Source organism: Hyla sarda, unplaced genomic scaffold (assembly GCF_029499605.1).
Source record: "Hyla sarda isolate aHylSar1 unplaced genomic scaffold, aHylSar1.hap1 scaffold_2026, whole genome shotgun sequence".
NCBI lineage: Eukaryota > Metazoa > Chordata > Amphibia > Anura > Hylidae > Hyla > Hyla sarda.
Genome location: NW_026608688.1, coordinates 557 through 20,841, shown reverse-complemented (window position 1 = coordinate 20,841; position 20,285 = coordinate 557). Strand labels below are relative to the sequence as shown.

At 43.3% G+C, this 20,285-nt stretch overlaps 1 long non-coding RNA gene across 13 annotated transcripts in view; it reads right to left on the bottom strand.

The window, feature by feature from the left end:
* The window catches only part of LOC130317789 (uncharacterized), a 28,919-nt gene extending 9,101 nt beyond the window's left edge, over window positions 1–19,818 (bottom strand). For 9 of the 13 annotated variants that reach the window (XR_008864811.1, XR_008864820.1, XR_008864823.1 and 6 more), the window contains exons 1-2: window positions 5,056–5,234; window positions 332–2,102 (exon numbers count right to left, since the gene is read on the bottom strand). This is a non-coding gene — a long non-coding RNA (uncharacterized LOC130317789). Of the gene's footprint in view, window positions 1–331; window positions 2,103–5,055; window positions 5,235–19,637 lie in introns of those variants that run through there. The other 4 variants (XR_008864812.1, XR_008864818.1, XR_008864819.1 and 1 more) reach the window with 4 other exon arrangements.
* Window positions 19,819–20,285: the final 467 nt, after the last annotated feature.

Genomic DNA, 20,285 nt, shown 5'->3' with positions numbered 1-20,285 from the left:
TGTATCTCTATGGGAGAGGCGGAGATGCAGTATGGAGAAGGCGTGACTACCTCAGTGAGGTCAGAGACATGTGCATTAGCTGCGCAGAGCCACAGTAACGCCGGGTCCCCGTACAGGACATTGTGTGGGGGTCCCAGTGGTCGAAGCCCCCCACAATCAGACACTTATGCCCTATACTGTGGATAGGGGATAAGTGTAACACTACAGGGCTCCTTTAAGGGTATATAGCACAGTGCAAAATGGATTAGGATAAATAAATGAATAAATTAGGTACAAAGACACAGGTTATTAGAACAAGCCTATGGCATAAACCATATAGGAAAGATCTTACCGTTTTAACGCAGCTCCTCCCAGTCTGGGCAGATGGGCGTCTCACTCTTTCTTGGGTATTAGTGTCCAGGGCTAGCAGGCAGCATCAAATATTCTTGCTCTACAGGAAAAGAATTCTAAAAAAAAAAAAACCTACCTAGATACTTGTGGGAAAGACACAAAATCTGTTAGAAAATGAAGCAACTTGAAAAAACAACAACAAAGAGACGAACAAAAGATAAAAAAGCAGCATGTTAAAAACAATGATAGTGGCTGCAAATCCTCAGTCAAGGTATCAGCCATACTTACAGCTAGGACTTTCCTAATTAATTCCTACCTTCATTTAATAGGCACTGACTATTGTTCTACTGATGCTGAATAGTATGTTACAATAACAGAAATAACTGAGGGTTAACTAGTTATTATGGCTATCTACACATGGTGCCACATTGATAACTCCCCCATGTTAGCAATGCAACAAGTCATGCATAGGTAGCTACTATCTAACCTGCAGGTACTAGGAATGTGGCTGACATTCACCATAGAATTATATGGTAAATTGCCAAATTTGGCAAAGACTGCCACGGTAGGCGGCGACTGGCAAAGGCAAGAGACAGTCATTAAACAAATTACCCCCTAAATATAACACATTTTGACAAGAACAGACATGCTTTTATTTACTTACGTGTAGGTCCACAATTCCAGCCAGGGAAGATAAGGAATACCTGGAGAAAGCAAACTGATAGATACTTCTAGAACAAGAATATGACATAGGTCAAAGTTAATAACTTATTGGTCTGACAGTGTGGGTTGTCTTACACAATAGAACAGCTTCTGGATGAAGCACAAAGACACAGGCTATTAGATCAAGTCAATGGCATAGGCCTTACCATCTCATCGTAGCTCCTTCCAGTCTGGGCAGATGGTCGTCTCACTCTTTCTTGGGTATTGGTGTCCAGGGCTAGCAGGCAGCATCAAATATTCTTGCTCTACAGGAAAAGAATTCTAAAAAAAAAAAAAAAAAACCTACCTAGATACTTGTGGGAAAGACACAAAATCTGTTAGAAAATGAAGCAACTTGAAAAACAACAACAAAGACGAACAAAAGATAAAAAAGCTGCATGTAAAAAAACAAACAATGATAGTGGCTGCAAATCCTCAGTCAAGGTATCAGCCATACTTACAGCTAGGACTTTCCTAATTAATTCCTACCTTCATTTAGTAGGCACTGACTATTGTTCTACTGATGCTGAATAGTATATTACAATAACAGAAATAACTGGATTATTTAGGGTTAACTAGTTATTATGGCTATCCACACATGGTGCCACATTGATAACTCCCCCAAGTTAGCAATGCAACAAGTCATGCATAGGTAGCTACTATCTAACCTGCTAGTACTAGAGATGGGGCTGACATTCACCATAGAATTATATGGTAAATTGCCATTTTGAAAAGATTTATTACAATAGGTGACTAATCTACAGTTTCACTAACTGATTCTTTAGGTTTAACTAGTTATTATGGCTATCTACACATGGTGCCACATTGATAACTCCCCCAAGTTAGCAATGGAACAAGTCATGCATAGATAGCCACTATCTAACCTGCCGGTACTAGAGATGGGGCTGACCATAACGGTTATCACAAAAACAGACAAGGTATATAATGAACACCTTCTGGATGAAGTATAAAGATAGAGTGTTATACAACAATGACATGGCAGAAGTGATAAATCTAGATACTTAACTTTCCAATAGCAGCTCCTCCCGGTTGGGGCAGACATCTGGTAACTGGCAAAAAAAAAAAAAGCAGTGGTGTCAGAGCATACTGAGACTTCTCGTTCTTAGGCTAGGTTCACATGCAGTATTTTGGTTAGTTTTTGAGCCCCATTTGGTTAGTATTTTATGCCAAGTGAACCACCACAATAAACTATAATGGAACAATTTCCACTTTTTTGGTGGAACTCGTGTTACTGACCAAAACCATATGCTTGAAGTAATCAAAAACTGTCTAATGGTAAAACTGTCTTTTTCAAATAAGAACCGAGCTTTCATTCTATGAGAGCCCCATATGCCCGGATTGCTGCCAGAAAATCTTAATCCTTCCAGTACTTAGCAGCTGTATGCTCCACAGGAAGTGCTTTTCTTTTTGAATTTATTTTCTGTCTGGCCATAGTGCTCTCTGACGACACCTCTGTCCATGTCAGGAATTGTCCAGAGCAGGAGAGGTTTACTATGGGGACATTTCTTCTGCTCTGAACAGTTCCTAACATGGTCAGAGGTGTCAGCACTGTGGTCAGACAGAAAATAAATTAAAAAAGAAAAAACTTTCCGCAGAGCATACAGCCGTTGATAAGTACTGGAAGGATTAAGATTTTTAAATAGAAGTCATTTACAAATCTGTAAGACTTTCTGGTACCAGCTAATAAAAATAAAAAAAAATAAGAAAAAATAAATTGGTTTCCACTGGAGTACCCCTTTAACTTGCCTTTTGCAGCTGTCCAGATGCTGCCAATATAGCTCTCCTGTCCTCCAGCCCCTGTCTTTCTGCTTCTGGGGTCTGACAAGTTACACTGTGATCAGCCAATTGGTGACCAAAATGATGTCCCTCAGCTGGTGATTGGCTGAGCAGCAGTGTGATGTATTAGGCCCCTTGTATTGGGTAATGTGTATGCAGTAGAGCTGAGCGAGTGGTCATGTGTATGACGCAGAGTTGAGTGTGTGCATGGTCATGCTTACACAATAACACATTCAGCTCTGCTCCATACACATGCCGCACACTAATTTCTGCTACATGTAACATGATCACACACTCAGCTCTGGTACATGAACACAGTGTTTACCAACCAGGGTGTCTCCAGCTTTTGCAAAACTTTTGTTTGGCGCACACACTGCTGCTCCAGCACTTCTAGCTATGTGAGCAGTGCAACGCGGAAAAATATCACAGCTCTGTAAAGTGTGAGGTGGAGAAGGAGTGCATGGTCGAGGCGGGGGGGGGTGGACGTTTCGATATTTGCGCAAATTGAGTGTAAATTAGACAAAGAGGTAGATCTGTTTCTACAATAGACACCTAATGATAAATGTGTCCCCCAGTATACACATCGCACATTACATATACACACATACATTATATAAAACACACACGGACACCTCCCACATAATACATACACACCTCGCACATTATATATACACACTCACTATATACATGGACACCTCGCACATTATATATACACACTCACTATATACATGGACACCTCGCACATTATATATACACACTCACTATATACATGGACACCTCGCACATTATATATACAGGGTGGGCCATTTATATGGATACACCTTAATAAAATGGGAATAGTTGGTGATAACTTCCTGTTTGTGGCACATTAGTATATGTGATTGGGGGGGAGACTTTTCAAGATGGGTGGTGACCATGTCGGCCATTTTGAATCCAACTTTTGTTTTATACATGGACACCTCGCACTAATATATATATATATATATATATATCACACAGAAAAGAAAACGTCCGGCACTCGGGAGGATGCAGGTAAAACTTGTCAATGGCTTTATTCACATGCTTAGGCAGGACACAATAGATTGTGTCCTGCCTAAGCGTGTGAATAAAGCCATTGACAAGTTTTACCTGCATCCTCCCGAGTGCCGGACGTTTTCTTTTCTGTGTGATTTCTACTAAGCCGGGAGCGGTACCGGTGTCCGTAGCACGAGATAGTGCAGCAAACGCGAGAGTGGTGAGCAGCCTGACCTTATCTGCATATATATATATATATATATATATATATATATATATATATATATATATATACATATATACATACACACATACACATTACACACACTCACCATACACATGGACACCTCGCACATTACATACCCACACACTCACCATACACATGGACACCTCGCACATTACATACCCACACACTCACCATACACATGGACACCTCGCACATTACATACCCACACACTCACCATACACATGGACACCTCGCACATTACATACCCACACACTCACCATACACATGGACTCCTCGCACATTATATATATATATATACACACACATACATACACACTCTCACTATACATAACACATATACACTGGGTTCAGTATATACACACACACACACATCATACACACTCACTATATACATGTACATTTTCACCATATTGAAGGCAGGTAGGTCTATGGTCTCCCAGTGGCTGCAGATTCCTCCCCATACTCTACACCCGCTTGTTAAGGGAGCACAGGCTGGATCTCCTCTTAAGGTGGCGGGGGGGTCCTCCTTAGTGACACCATTGTTTATGGGGGATCATTTTTTGCACCCCAATCTGTAGTTTGACAGTACATTTTTTTTTATTGTTTTGATGCAACTTTAACTTTGGGAGTTGCAATTAGTTACTAACTACAACTCCCAGCATGCCCTGATACAGCCTATAGCTCAGCAGCTGCCCCATATAAAAACTACAACTCCCAGCATGTTGCACTTTAGTATAGGTCAGTGTTTCCCAGCCAGGGGTGCCTCCAGCTGTTGCAAAGCTACAACAGCTGGAGGCGCTCTGGTTGGATGAATACCGGCCTTTGCATTGCTGGTATTTCTAATAGATCCAACTTGCACAGTAACACCTGGAGATCACAGATCCCACATGGAGGATCAGTAAAGCATAGGAAACATGTTCTTAAAGAGCCCTCCACACAATTCTACCACAAGCTTCCTTACTTACTATGGTCACAGTTTCCCTCCAAAAGTCTGCTGCACAGCTGTCCTCACTCATGCATGGAGCTTGAACTGCACTGAAGCAGCTGTATTTAAGGATCCTTAATTAGCTGGCCACGCCTCCTCCAGAGCTGGAATCACAAACACCCTTTCAGTGCTGAACAGAAATAAATGGTGAATAAACATATAGGGGGAGATTTATCAAAACCTATGCAGGGAAAGAATGAAGCAGTTGCCCCTAGCAACCAATCAGATTTCTTTCATTTTTCACAGGCCTCTTTGTTTCTTTCATTTTTAAAGAGGCCTGTGAAAAATGAAAAATCTGAATGGTTGCTACGGGCAACTGAATCACTCTTTCTCTACACAAGTTTTGATAAATCTGCCTCATAGGGAATCTCCTTGTAATAAGGATGGGCCGCCGGCCCATCGTGAAACTGATGATCCCTGCTGCTGGTTCGGTTCTGCCCTGGAGTGGTGAGTGAATAAAAGTAGGCCTCACCCAAGCAGGGCTAATGGTGACAAAACTACAACACCCAGCATGTCCTCATTGTAAGGGCATGCTGGGAGATGTAGTCTTGCAACAATGGGCGGGTTGCATTTTTACATCTGGTGCCTCCAACTGTTGCAAACCTACAACTCCCAGCTTGTCCTCACTGTAAGGGCATGCTGGGAGTTGTAGTCTTTCAACAGCGGGTGGGTGGCATTTTTACATCTGGTGCCTTCAGATGGTGTAAAACTACAACTCCCCGCATGTCCTGTAAAGGTATGCTGGGAGTTGTAATCTTTCAATATCAACGGGTGGCATTTTTACACCTCGGTGCCTCCAGCTGTTGCAAAACTACAACTCCCTGCATGCCCTCACTGTAAGGACATGCTGGGAGCTGTTGTCTTACAACAGCGGCGGGTGGCATTTTTACACCTGGGTGCCTCCAGCTTTTGCAAAACTACAACTCCCAGAATGCCCTTACAATGGGCCATGCTGGGAGTTGTAGTCTTGCAACAGCAGGCAGGTGGCATTTTTACACCTGTGCATGCAGTTGTTGCAAAACCACAACTCCCAGCGAGTCCTCACTTTAAGGGCATGCTGGGAGTTGTAGTTTTGCTCCCATCATGCAAGTTGAAGTTTAGGATCAGGGTGCCTCCAGCTGTTGCTAAACTACAACTCCTGGGCCCCTTATTTGAGTATTGGCTGTACCCCCTGATGGTGACCCTGTGTACAAGGTAGGGCCAGCGATTAAGCCTGGTTGTCCCCTATTGGGACTGTTTTGTCTCCTATTGGGTGTGTCCGCATCCACTATTGGCAGTGTCCCCTATTCGGAGGCTGCAAATACATGACTAAATTTAGTAAGTTAATTTGTTTTCCCTTAGTCTCCTCAGCAGCACAATGGGGAGTTTTGCAACAGCTGGAGGCACAGTGTTTGGGGAAAACTGACGTACAGTATTTTTGGTGGCGGAGGCAAGTGTAAGGCTAGGTTCAGACTACGGAATTTCTGACAGAAATTCAGACGTAAAATTTCCGTCAGAAATTCCGCTTGCTAAAATGTCTAGTGTAGTGAATGGTTTTCCGTTCACAAATTCACACTTCGGAATATGTGAAGCGGAAAATCCGCTTAGAAATTTCCACCTAAAGAAAGGGGTTGCTCTTTCTTCAGGCGGAAATCCGAGCGGAACACATAGCAGTCTATAGGAGACTGCAGTGTCCGCGCAATCCTAGCGCCGACTAATTCAGTCGGCGCAGGCGGAACTCGGAATCTCCGGGCGGATATTTTCTGCCCGGAGATTCCGTAGTCTGAACCTAGCCTAACACTTGCATCCGGGTCCACCCCTATGAAAATCTCTAATTTAGTCCTCAAATGCGCATGGCGCTCTCTCACTTCAGAGCCCTGTCGTATTTCAAGGCAACAGTTTAGGGCCACATATGGGGTATCTCCGTACTCGGAAGAAATTGCGCTACAAATCTTTGGTGGCCTTTTCTCCTTTTACCCCTTATGAAAATGTAAAAGTTGGGGTCTACACCTGAATGTTAGTGTAAATTATTTTTTTTTTTTATACCAACATGCTGGTGTTGCCCCATACTTTTCATTTTTATAAGAGGTAAAAGGAAAAAAGACCCCCAAAATTTGTAGCACAAATTTCTCCCAAGTACGGAAATCCCCCATATGTGGGCGTAAAATGCTCAGCGGGCCCACAACATGGCTCAGGAGTGAGAGCGCACTATGTACATTTGAGGCCTAAATTGGTGATTTGCACAGGGGTGGCTGCTGGTTACAGCGGTTCTGACATAAACGCAAAAAAACCCACATGTGACCCCATTTCGGAAACTACCCCCCTCACGGAACATAACAAGGGGTACAGTGAACATTTACACCCCACAGGTGTCTGACAGATTTTTGGAACAGTGGTCCGTGAAAATAAAGAATGTAATTTTTAATTTGGACAGCCCACTGTTACAAAGATCTGTCAAATGCCAGTGGGGTGTAAATGTTCACTGTACCCCTTGTTACGTTCCTTGAGGGGTGTAGTTTTCCAAATAGTATGCCATGTGGGGTGTTTTTTGCTGTTCTGGCACCATGGGGGCTTCCTAAATGCGACAGGCCCCCCAAAAACCATTTCAGCAAAATTTGCTCTTTAAAATCCCACTGTCTCTCCTTCTCTTCTGAGCCCTCTAGTGCACCCACAAAACACTTTACATCCACATATGAGGTATTTCTTTACTCAAAAGAAATTGGGTTACACATATTGTGGGGCTTTTTCTCCTTTTACCCCTTGTAAAAATAAACAATATGGGTCTACAAGAACATGTTAGTGTAAAAAAAAAATATGCAGATTTTGATTTTTCTCCTCCACTTTGCACCAAAAAAAGATGCAAATAACGACAAAAATTTACGACTGTGTTAAAGTAGAATATGTCACGGAAAAACAATCTCTGAATCAGAATGAAAGGTAAAAGCATTCCACAGTTATTAATGCTTAAACTGACAGTGATCAGATGTGCAAAAAATGCTCTGATCCTTAGGGTCAAAATGGTCTCGGTCCCTAAAGGGTTAAAAGGGTACTCCGGCGGAAATCTTAATCCTTCCAGTACGTATTAGCTAAAGATGAGCGAACTTACAGTAAATTCGATTCGTCACGGACTTCTCGGCTCGGCAGTTGATGACTTTTCCTGCATAAATTAGTTCAGCTTTCCGGTGCTCCGGTGGGCTGGAAAAGGTGGATACAGTCCTAGGAGACTCTTTCCTAGGAATGTATCCACCTTTTCCAGCCCACCGGAGCACCGGAAAGCTGAACAAATTTATGCAGGAAAAGTCAGCAACCGCCAAGCCGAGAAGTTCGTGACGAATCGAATTTACTGTAAGTTCGCTCATCTCTAGTATTAGCTGCTGAATATTACAGAGTAAATTCTTTTCTTTATGGAACACAGAGCTCTCTGCTGACATCATGACCACAGTGCTCTCTGCTGACATCTGTCCATTTTAGGAACTGTCCAGAGCAGCATATGTTTTCTATGGGGATTTTCTCCTACTCTGGACAGTTCTTAAAATGGACAGAGATGTCAGCAGAGAGCACTGTGGTCATGATGTCAGCAGAGAGCTCTGTGTTCCATAAAGAAAATAATTTCTTCTGCAGTATTCAGCAGCTAATAAGTACTGGAAGGATTAAGATTTTTTAATAGAAGTAATTTACAAATCTGTTTAACCTGGCACCAGTTGATTAAAAAAAAATACAAATAAAAAAAAAAAAAGTTTCCCCCCCGAAGTACCCCTTTAAACCCTTAAGGACCGGGGTTTTTTCCGTTTTTGCATTTTCGTTTTTTGCTCCTTGCCTTTAAAAAATCATAACTCTTTCAATTTTGCACCTAAAAATCCATATGATGGCTTATTTTTTGCGCCACCAATTCTACTTTGTAATGACGTCAGTCATTTTGCCCAAAAATCTACGGTGAAACGGAAAAAAAAAATCATTGTGCAACAAAAAATTTTTTTTTTAAATGCTGTTTTGTAACTTTTGGGGGCTTCCGTTTCTACGTAGTACATTTTTCGGTAAAATGACACCTTATCTTTATTCTGTAGGTCCATACGATTAAAATGATACCCTACTTATTTAGGTTTGATTTTGTCGTACTTCTGGAAAAAATCATAACTACATGCAGGAAAATTAATACGTTTAAAATTGCCATCTTCTGACCCCTATAACTTTTTTATTTTTCCGTGTATGGGGTGGTATGAGGGCTAATTTTTTGCGCCGTGATCTGAAGTTTTTAACGGTACCATTTTTGCATTGATAGGACTTATTGATTTTTAAATGATATAAAAAGTGACCAAAAATGCACTATTTTGGATTTGGAATTTTTTTGCGCGTACGCCATTGACCGAGCGGTTTATAGAACGATATATTTTTATAAATCGGACATTTCCGCACGCGGTGATACCATATATGTTTATTTTTATTTACACTTTTTTATTTATGGGAAAAGGGGGGTGATTCAAACTTTTAATAGGGGAGGGGTTAGATGATATTCATTCACTTTTTTTTTTCACTTTTTTTTGCAGTGTTATAGCTCCCATAGGGACCTATAACACTGCACACACTGATCTTTCACATTGATCACTGGTTTCTCATAGGAAACCAGTGATCGAGGTTTCTGCCGCTTGACTGCTCATGCCTGGATCTCAGGCACTGAGCAGTCATTCGGCGATCGGACACCAGGAGGAGGCAGGTAGCGGCCAACCCGCTGTCCTGTAAGCTGTTCGGGATGCCGCGATTTCGCCGCGGCTATCCCGAACAGCCCACTGAGTTAACCGGCAGCTTTTACTTTCACTTTTAGCCGCGCGGCTCAGCTCTGAGCGCCGCGATCGGTGCTGCGCGCTATTAGCGGCGGGTCCCGGCTTCACTATGATGCCGGGCCCGCCGTGATATGATGCGGGGTTACCGTGTAACCCCGCGTTATATCACGAGAGCAGGACCAAGGACGTACCTGTACGTCCTTGGTCCTTAAGGGGTTAACCCGTACAGGACCAAGGGCGTATGGATACGCCTTCTGTACCTGGGTCTTAAGGACCCAGGGCGTACCTGTCGATCAGCAGGCACCCCATGCAAGTGCCCAGGGGGGTCAGACCCCCCATGTCGGCGATCGGCGCAAATCCCAAGTGAATTCACACTTGCGATTTGCGCCGATTCCGGGTCATACGGGTCTATGGTGACCCAGTGACGTGGAATATAAGGGGTATCACGGTTGTCTAAGACACCCACGATCCCCCTGTAGCGATAGGAGTGAGGTGGCAGAGGTGCCACCCCTCCTATCTCTGCTATTGGTGGTCTAGACGCGACCACCAATAGGAGATCGGGGGCGGAGGGTTTACTTTCGTTTTCCCCGTTCTTCCCACCCACAATAGGCGGGGAAACGACGGGGACCGAACGCCGAAGATCCACTTACCCATCGGTGGAAGCTGCAGGACTGGATTGGCGGCGGTGATCGGCGCGGGCTGCAGAAGAGGACGGCTCCCTGGATCCGACGGAAGCCGGTAAGTTGCCTAGCAACATCTAGAGGGCTACAGTCTGAGACTGTAGCCCTCCAGATGATGCAAAACTACAACTCCCAGCATGCCCAGACAGCTGCTGGGCATGCTGGGATTTGCAGTTTTGCAACAGCTGGAGGTCTACAGTTTAGAGACCACTGCACAGTGATCTCTATACTGTAGCACTCTAGATCTTGCAAAACTACAACTCCTAGCATGCCCACACAGCAGTTTGCTGTCTGCGCATGCTGGGATTTTTAGTTTTGCAACATCTGGAGGTCCACAGTTTGGAGATCACAGTGCAGTGGTCTCTATCTGTAGCCCTCCAGATGTTGCAAAACTACAAATCCCAGCATGCCGAAACAGCTGTCTCGGCATGCTGGGAAAAGTAGTTGCGCACCTCTAGCTGTTGCATAACTAGATCACCCAGCATGCCCTTCGGCGATCAGTACATGCTGGGAGTTGTAGTTTTGCAACAGCTGGAGGCACACTGGATGGAAAATACTGAGTTAGGTAAAAGAACCTAACTGAAGGTTTTCCAACCAGTGTGCCTCCAGCTGTTGCAAAAGTACAACTCCCAGCATGCACGGTCTGTCAGTACATGCTGGGAGTTGTAGTTTTGAAACAGCTGGAGGTTGTCCCCCCCCCCCCCCCTGTGAACGTACAGGGTACATTGACATGGGCGGGTTTACAGTAAGTTTCCTGCTTCAAGTATGAGCTGCGGCAAATTTTTCACCGCAGCGCAAATTTCTAGCGGGAAGCTCACTGTAAACCTGCGCCGTGTGAATGTACCCTAAAAACACTGCACTACACTAACACATAATAAAGGGTAAAACACTACATAAACACCCCCTTACACTGCCCCCCCCCCCAATAAAAATGAAAAACGTATTGTACAGCAGTGTTTCCAAAACGGAGCCTCCAGCTGTTGCAAACAGCAACTCCCAGCATTTCTGGACAGCCACTGAATGTCCAGGCATGCTGGGAGTTTAGCAACAGCTGGAGACACCCTGTTTGGGAATCACTGGCGTAGAATACCCCTATGTCCACCCCTATGCAATCCCTAATTTAGTCCTCAAATGCGCATGGCACTCTCTCACTTCAGAGCCCTGTCATATTTCAAGGAAACAGTTTAGGGCCACATATGGGGTATCTCTGTACTCGGGAGAAATTGCGTTACAAATTTTGGGGGGCTTTTTCTCCTTTTACCCCTTATGAAAAGGAAAAGTTGGGGGCTACACCAGCCTGTCAGTGTAAAAAAATAAAAAATTTTACACTAACATGCTGGTGTTGTCGTTTACTTTTTATTTTCACAAGTGTTAAAAAGGAAAAAAAGACCCCCAAAATTTATAACACAATTTCTCCTTAGTACGGAAATACCCCATATGTGGGCATAAAATGCTCTGCGGGCGTACAACAAGGCTCAGGAGTGAGAGCGCACCATGTACATTTGAAGCCTAAATTGGAGATTTGCACAGGGGTGGCTGATTTTACAGCAGTTCTGCCATAAACGCAAAAAAAGAAATACCCACATGTGACCCTATTTTGGAAACTACACCCCTCACGTAATGTAATAAGGGGTACAGTGAGCATTTACGCCCCACAGGTGTCTGACAGATTTTTGGAACAGTGGTCCGTGAAAATGAAAAATGTAATTTTTCATTTGCACAGCCCACTGTTCCAAAGATCTGTCAAACACCAGTGGGGTGTAAATACTCACTGCACCCCTTATTAAATTCTGTGAGGGGTCTAGTTTCCAAAATGGGGTCACATGGGGGGGTCCACTGTTCTGGCACCACGGGGGGCTTTGTAAACACACATGGCCCCCGACTTCTATTCCAACCAAATTCTGTCTTCAAAAGCTCAATGGTGCTCCTTCTCTTCTGAGCATTGTAGTGCGCCAGCAGATCACTTGATGTCCACACACTGGGTATTTCCATACTCCAAGAAATGGGGTTACACATTTTGGGGGTCATTTTCTCCTATTACCCCTTGTAAAAATATACAATGTGGGGGAAAACCAGCATTTTAGTGAAACATTTTTTTTTCCATTTACACATCCGACTTTAGCAAAAAGTCGTCAAACACTTGTGAGGTTTTAAGGCTCACTGTACCCCTTGTTGTGTTCCTTGAGGGGTGCAGTTTCTAAAATAGTATGACATGTGTTTTTTTTTTTTTTTTTTGCTGTTCTGGCACCATAGGGGCTTCCTAAATGCGACATGCCCTCCAAAAAACCTTTTCAGCAAAATTCGCTTTTCAAAAGCCAAATGTGACTCCTTCTCTTCTGAGCATTGTAGTGCGCCAGCAGAGCACTTGACGTTCACACTTGGGGTATTTCCATACTCAGAAGAGATGGGGTTACAAATTTTGGGGGACATTTTGTCCTATTATCCCTTGTAAAAATTTGAAATTTTAGGGAAAACTAGCATCTTAGTGGAAAAAAAAAAATCATTTACACATCCAACTTTAACAAAAAGTCGTGAAGCACCTGTGGGGTGTTAAGGCTCACTGGACCCCTTTTTACGTGCCTTGAGGGGTCTCGTTTCCAAAATAGTATGCCATGTGTTTTTTTTTTTTTGCTGTTCTGGCACCATAGGGGCATCCTAAATGCGACATGCCCCACAAAAACCATTTCAGAAAAACTCACTCTCCAAAATCCCATTGTCGCTCCTTCCCTTCTGAGCCCTCTACTGCGCCCGCCGTACACTTGACATACACATATGAGGTATTTCCTTACTCGAGAGAAATTGGGTTACACATTTTAGGAAGATTTCTCTCCTTTTACCCCTTGTAAAAATTCAAAAACTGGGTCTACATGAACATGCCAGTGTAAAAAATAAAGATTTATAATTTTCTCCTTCAATTTGCTGCTATTCCTGTGAAACACCTAAAGGGTTAACAAACCTTTTGAATGTCATTTTGAATACTTTGAGGGGTGCAGATTTTATAATGGGGTCATTTGTGGGGCATTTCTAATATGAAGGTCCTTCAAATCCACTTGAAAACAGAACTGGTCCCTGAAAAATTTTGATTTTGAAAATGTTGTGAAAAATTGGAAAATTGCTGCTGAACTTTGAAGCCCTCTGATCTCTTCCAAAAGTAAAAACATGTCAACTTTATGATGCAATCATAAAGTAGACATGTTGTATATGTGAATCAATATATAATTTATTTGGAATATTCATTTTCCTTATAAGCAGAGAGCTTCAAAGTTAAAAAAATGCTAAATTTTAAATTTTTTCATTAAATTTTGGAATTTGGAAACGATGCAAGTATCGACAAAATTTTACCACTAACATAAAGTAGAATATGTCACGAAAAAACAAACAAACAATCTCGGAATCAGAATGAAAGGTAAAAGCATCCCAGAGTTATTAATGCTTAAAGTGACAGTGGTCAGATGTGCAAAAAATGGCCGGGTCCTACAGTGAAAATTGGCTGGGTCCTTAAGGGGTTAGCCTGTTGGGGACGAAGGGTGTAGCCATACGCCCGTGGGAATTTCGGGGATCGGACCGGAGTGACTGCTGATATCGATCAGCAGGCACCGCGCGCAAATGCCCAGGGGGGTTCATCAGACCACCCCCCCCCCATGTCGGCGATCGGCACAAATCGCAAGTGAATTCACACTGGCGATTTGCGCTGATTTGGGACATACGGGTCTATGGTGACCCGATGTATAAGGGGGATCGCGGTTGTCTAAGACACCTAAAATCCCCCTGAAGGATAGGAGTGAGGTGTCAGGGGTGCAACCCCTCCTATCCCTGCTATTGGTCATCAGAAGCGACAACCAATAGCAGATCGGGGGCGGGGGGGTTAACTTTAGTTTTCCGCGTCCTGCCCCCCCACAATAGGCGGGGCAGAACGGGGAACCGGGCGCCGAAGATCCACTAACCCATCCGACGGCAGCGGGCGACGGTGATTGGCGGGCAGCGATGTCGTGCCGCAGAAGAGGACAGCTCCCTGGAACCTACGGAAGTCGATAAGTTGCCTAGCAACATCTGGAGGGCTACAGTCTAAGACCACTTTATAGTGGTCTCTAACCAGTAGCCCTCCAGATGTTGCAAAACTACAATCCCAGCATGCCCAGACAGCTGTTTGGGCATGCTGCAATATGTAGTTTTGCAACAACTGGAGGGCTACAGTTTGAGACCACTATACAGTGGTCTCTAAACCGTATCACTCCAGATCTTGCAAAACTACAACTCCTTGAATGCCCAAACAAGCTGTGTGCTGTCTTGGCATGCTGGGATTTGGAGTTTTGCAACATCTGGAGGGCCACAATCGGAGATCGCTGTGCAGTGGTCTATAAACTGTAGCCCTCCAGATGTTGCCAAACTGCAAATCCCACCATGCCCAAACAGCAAACAGCTGTCTCGGCATGCTGGGAGTTGTAGTTGCGTACCTCCAGCTGTTGCATAACTAGATCTCCCTAGAGTTTTGCAACAGCTGGAGGCACACTGGTTGGAAAATACTGAGTTAGGTAACAGAACCTAACTGAAGGTTTTCCAACCAGTGTGCCTCCAGCTGTTGCAAAAGTACAACTCCCAGCATGCACGGTCTGTCAGTACATGCTGGGAGCTGTAGTTTTGAAACAGTTGGAGGTTTGCCCCCCCCCCCCCCCCTCATGTGAATGTACAGGGTACATTTACACGGGCAGGTTTACAGTAAGTTTCCTGCTTCAAGTTTGGGCTGCGGCAGATTTTTCGCCGCAGCGCAAACTCCTAGCGGGAAACTCACCGTAACCTGCCAGTGCGCATGTACCCTAAAAACACTACACTGCACTAACACGTAATAAAGGGTAAAACACTACATATACACCCCCCTTATACTCCCCCCCCCCCCCCAATAAAAATGAAAAACATATTATACGGCAGTGTTTCAAAAATGGAGCCTCCAGCTGTTGCAAAACAACAACTCCCAGAATTTCTGGACAGCCACTGACTGTCCAGGCATGCTGGGAGTTTAGCAACAGCTGGAGGCACCCTGTTTGGGAATCACTGGCATAGAATACCCCTGTGTCCACCCCTATACAATTCCTAATTTAGTCCTCAAATGCGCATGGAGCTCTCTCACTTCGGAGCCCTGTTGTATTTCAAGGAAACAGTTTAGGGCCACATATGGGGTATTTCCATTCTCGGGAGAAATTGCACTACAAATTTTGGGGGGCTTTTTCTCCTTTTACCCCTTATGAAAAGGAAAAGTTGGGGGCTTCACCAGCCTGTTAGTGTAAAAAAAAAAACTTTTTACACTAACATGCTGGTGTTGCCCCATACTTTCACAAGCAGTAAAAGGAAAAAAAAAAAAAAAAAAAAAGACCCCCAAAATTTGTAACGCAATTTCTCCCGAGTACGGAAATACCACATATGTGGGCGTAAAATGCTCTTCGGGCATACAACAAGGCTCAGGAGTGAGAACGCACCATGCACATTTGAGGCCTAAATTGGCGATTTGCACAGGGGTGGCTGATTTTACAGCGGTGCTGATATAAACGCAAAAACATAAATACCAACATGTGACCCCATTTTGGAAACTACACCCCTCATGGAACGTGACAAGGGGTATAGTGAGCCTTAACACCCCACAGGTGTTTGAAGAATTTTCATTAAATTTGGATGGGAAAATGAGAAAAAAAAAAAATTTCACTAAATGCTGGTGTTACCCTAAATTTTTCATTTTCACAAGGGAAAATAGGAAAAAAGCCCCCCAAAATTTGTAACCCCATTTCTTCTGAGTAAGAAAATACCCCATATGTGGATGTAAAGTGCTCTGCAGGCGAACTACAATGCTCAGAAGAGAAGGAGCGCCATTGGGATTTTGAAGAGAAAATTTGTCCGAAATTGAAGGCCACGTGTATTTACAAAGCCCCCATAGTGCCAGAACAATGGACCCCCCTACATGTGGCCCCATTTTGGAAACTGCACCCCTCACGTAATGTAATAAAGGATGCAGTGAGCATTTATGCCACACAGGTATCTGACAGGTTTTTTGAACAGTGATCCGTGAAAATGAAAAATAAAATTTTTAATTTGCACATCCCACTGTTCCAAAGATCTGTCAAACGCCAGTGGGGTGTAAATACTCACTGCACCCCTTATTAAATTCTGTGAGGGGTGTAGTTTCCAAAATGGGGTCACATGTGGGAGGGTCCACTGTTCTGGCACCACGGGGGGCTTTGTAAACGCACATGGCCTCTGACTACCATTGCAAACTGATTCTCTTTCCAAAAGCTCAATGGCGCTCCTCCTCTTCTGAGCATTGTAGTTCAGCAGCAGAGCACTTGACGTCCACACATGGGGTATTTCTATACTCAGAAGAAATTGGGTTACAAGTTTTGGGGGTAATTTTCTCCTATTACCCTTTGTAAAAATGTAAAGTTTAGGCAAAATCTGCATTTTTGTAAAAAAAAAAAAATTCTCATTTACACATCCAACTTTAACAAAAAGTTGTCAAACACCTGTGGGGTGATAAGGCTTACTGTACCCCTTGTTACATTCCTTAAGGGGTGTAGTTTCCAAAATAGTATGCCATGTGGGTATTTTTTGCTGTTCTGGCACCACAGGCGCTTCCTAAATGCGACATGCCTCCCAAAAACCATTTCAGCAAAATTCACTCTCCAAAATCCCATTGTTGCTCCTTTCCTTCTGAGCCCTCTACTGAGCCCGCTGAACACTTGACATACACATGAGGTATTTCCTTACTCGAGAGAAATTGGGTTACAAATTTTGGGGGATTTTTCCCCTATTACCACTTGTAAAAATGCAAAAACTGGGTCTACAAGAACATGAGAGTGTAAAAAATGAAGATTTTGAATTTTCTCCTTCACTTTGCTGCTATTCCTGTGAAACACCTAAAGGGTTAACACACTTACTAAATGTCATTTTAGATACTTTGAGGGGGTGCAGTTTTTTTTTTATTTATAATGGTCATTTGTGGGGTATGTCTAATATCAAGGCCCTTCAAATCCACTTCAAAACTGAACTGGTCCCTGAAAAATTCCGATTTTGAAAAAAATTGGAAAATTGCTGCTGAACTTTGAAGCCTTCTGATGTCTTCCAAAAGTAAAAACATGTCAACTTTATGATGCAAATATAAAGTAGACATTTTGTATATGGAAATCAATATATAATTTATTTGGAATGTCTACTTTCCTTACAAGCAGAGAACTTCAAAGTTAGAAAAATACTACATTTTTAAATTTTTCATAAAATTTTTGAATTTTTCACCAAGAAATAATGCAAATGTCACCGAAAATTTACCAATACCATAAAGTAGAACATGTCATGAAAAAACAATCTCGGAATCAAATTTATAAGTTAAAGCATCCCAGAGTTATTAATGCTTAAAGTGACAGTGGTCAGATTTGCAAAAAATGCTCCCGTCCTTTGGGTCATAATGGGCTCCGTCCCCAAGGGGTTAAGGACTAAGGGCGTATGGGTATTCCCATGGGAAATCCGGTCCCCGCCGCTCGCCGGGCGGGGACCGGACCGGGGTGACTGCTGAGTCAATTCAGACCGGCGATTTGCGGCTATTCCGGGTCAATCAAGTCACGAGTGATCAAGGAGACTAGGAGAAAAAGGGTGAATGGGGCTGTCCAAGACAGCCCCATTCACCCTTACCCAGCAGGAGTGAGGTGGCACAGGTGCTGCCTCACGATCACGTGATTGATCGGTCAGAATAACCGACCAATCACGACCCTGCTGGGCGGCGATCGGGACGCCGACGATGGCGGCGATCGGGGCCAGTGGGGGTCTCCTACCTTGCCCTGGTCCGGCGGAGGTCCCCTCAGGATCGGTGGCAGCGACAAGAGCAGCAGAATCGGTGGCAGCAGCGGTGGCGGTCCCGGCGACAGGATACAGCAGCAGGTGAGGCCTGTTCACCTTCTGCTGTTGCTTAGCAACAACTTGCAGCATGACCTTTAGTAGTCTGTGCATGCTGGGGGTTGTAGTTATGCAACAGCTGGAGGCACATTTTTTCTATGAAAAAGTGTGCATCCAGCTGTTGCATAACTACAACTCCCAACATGCACAGACTACCAAAGAGCATGCTGGGAGTTGTAGCAGTGTGCCTCAAGCTGTTGCAAAACTACAACTTTCAGCATGCCCTTCGACTGTCAATGCATGCTGAGTGTTGCAGTTTTGCAAAAGCTGGAGACACATAGGTGACAAACTTGGTTTCACAACCAAATTCAGTGTTTTGCAACCAGTGTGCCTCCAGCTGTTGCAAAAATACAACTCCCAGCATGCACTGAGAGACTGTACATGCTGGGAGTTCTAGTTTTGCTACAGCTGGAGGCACACTGGTTGCTAAACACTGATTTAACCCCTTAGGGACTCAGCCTATTTTCACCTTAAGGACTCAGCCCTTTTTTGCAATTCTGACCACTGTCACTTTATGCATTAATAACTCTGAGATGCTTTTACGGATTATTCTGATTCTGAGACTGTTTTTTCGTGACATATTCTACTTTAACAAAGTGATAAATTTTCGTTGTTACTTGCATTCTTTCTTGGTGAAAAATCCCAAAAGGTCATGAAATTTTTGAAAATTTAGCATTTTTCTAACTTTGAAACTCTCTGCTTGGATTTTCCAAATAAATTATATATTGATTCACAAATACAATAGGTCTACTTTATGTTGACATCATAAAGTTGGCATGTTTTTGAAGACATTAGAGGGCTTCAAAAGTATAGCAGCAATTTTCAAAATTTTCACGAAAATTTCAAAATCTGAATTTTTCAGGGACCAGTTAAGTTTGAAGTGGATTTGAGAGGTGTTTCTGTGAGAAATACCCCATAAATGGCCCCATTATAAAAACTACACCCCTCAAAGTATTCAAAAGGACTTTTAAAAAGTTTGTTAACCCTTTAGGTGTTTCACAAGAATAGTAGCAAAGTGGAGGAGAAAAATCAAAATCTGCATTTTTTTACACTAACATGTCCTGGTAACCTCATTTTTTTTCCTTTTTAAAAGTGGTATTAGGAAAAAAAAGCCCCCAAAAACCCCTGTACAGACTACTTCGGACACCCATATACTCAACTATACCTAATATAGACATTAGAGAACAACAACTTACCTCAGGTTCTATCGGTAAAATAACGGTCCATAAGATGTCCTAAAAAACAAAAACATAAATAAAAATTACAATGAGAATAAGCAATAACGTACTGTTGGTAACATATTAACAGAAGAACCCAAAAAATCTATAGTATATTTTAGTAACCTAAAGATAAATGCGAGAACAGCTAGCATGAAAGAGACTAATTTTACTAAAACATTTACTGCACAATTATCCCAGTGAACATCTACAGGGACATATTGAATATATAGATAGGTATATGGTAACCAACCATACTAGCATATGATCGAATAGCCCCCCCCCCCCCCCAAGTTTAGTGATACAGACCCTATAACTGTATTGTGCTGCACTGCTAAATAAGAATGCAAACAGGACTAAGTGTCTAAATATACCCATACATCAATATAGGCTGCAAAGGGAATTAATTCCCTAAGCGCAAGGATATGCACGATATGCACATATGTGCTGGTGCAAGACCGGAATTATTTCTAAGTGCAGTGACATGCGCCAAATAAACATACCCGGATCGGACCCTGGTTATGCGCAAGTCGGAGAAGCTGAAGAAATCTAAGTCCTATGACACGCGCGAGATCACCAGCGAATGAGATCACGCGAGACATGCGATCAGATACGTCACCTGGTCAC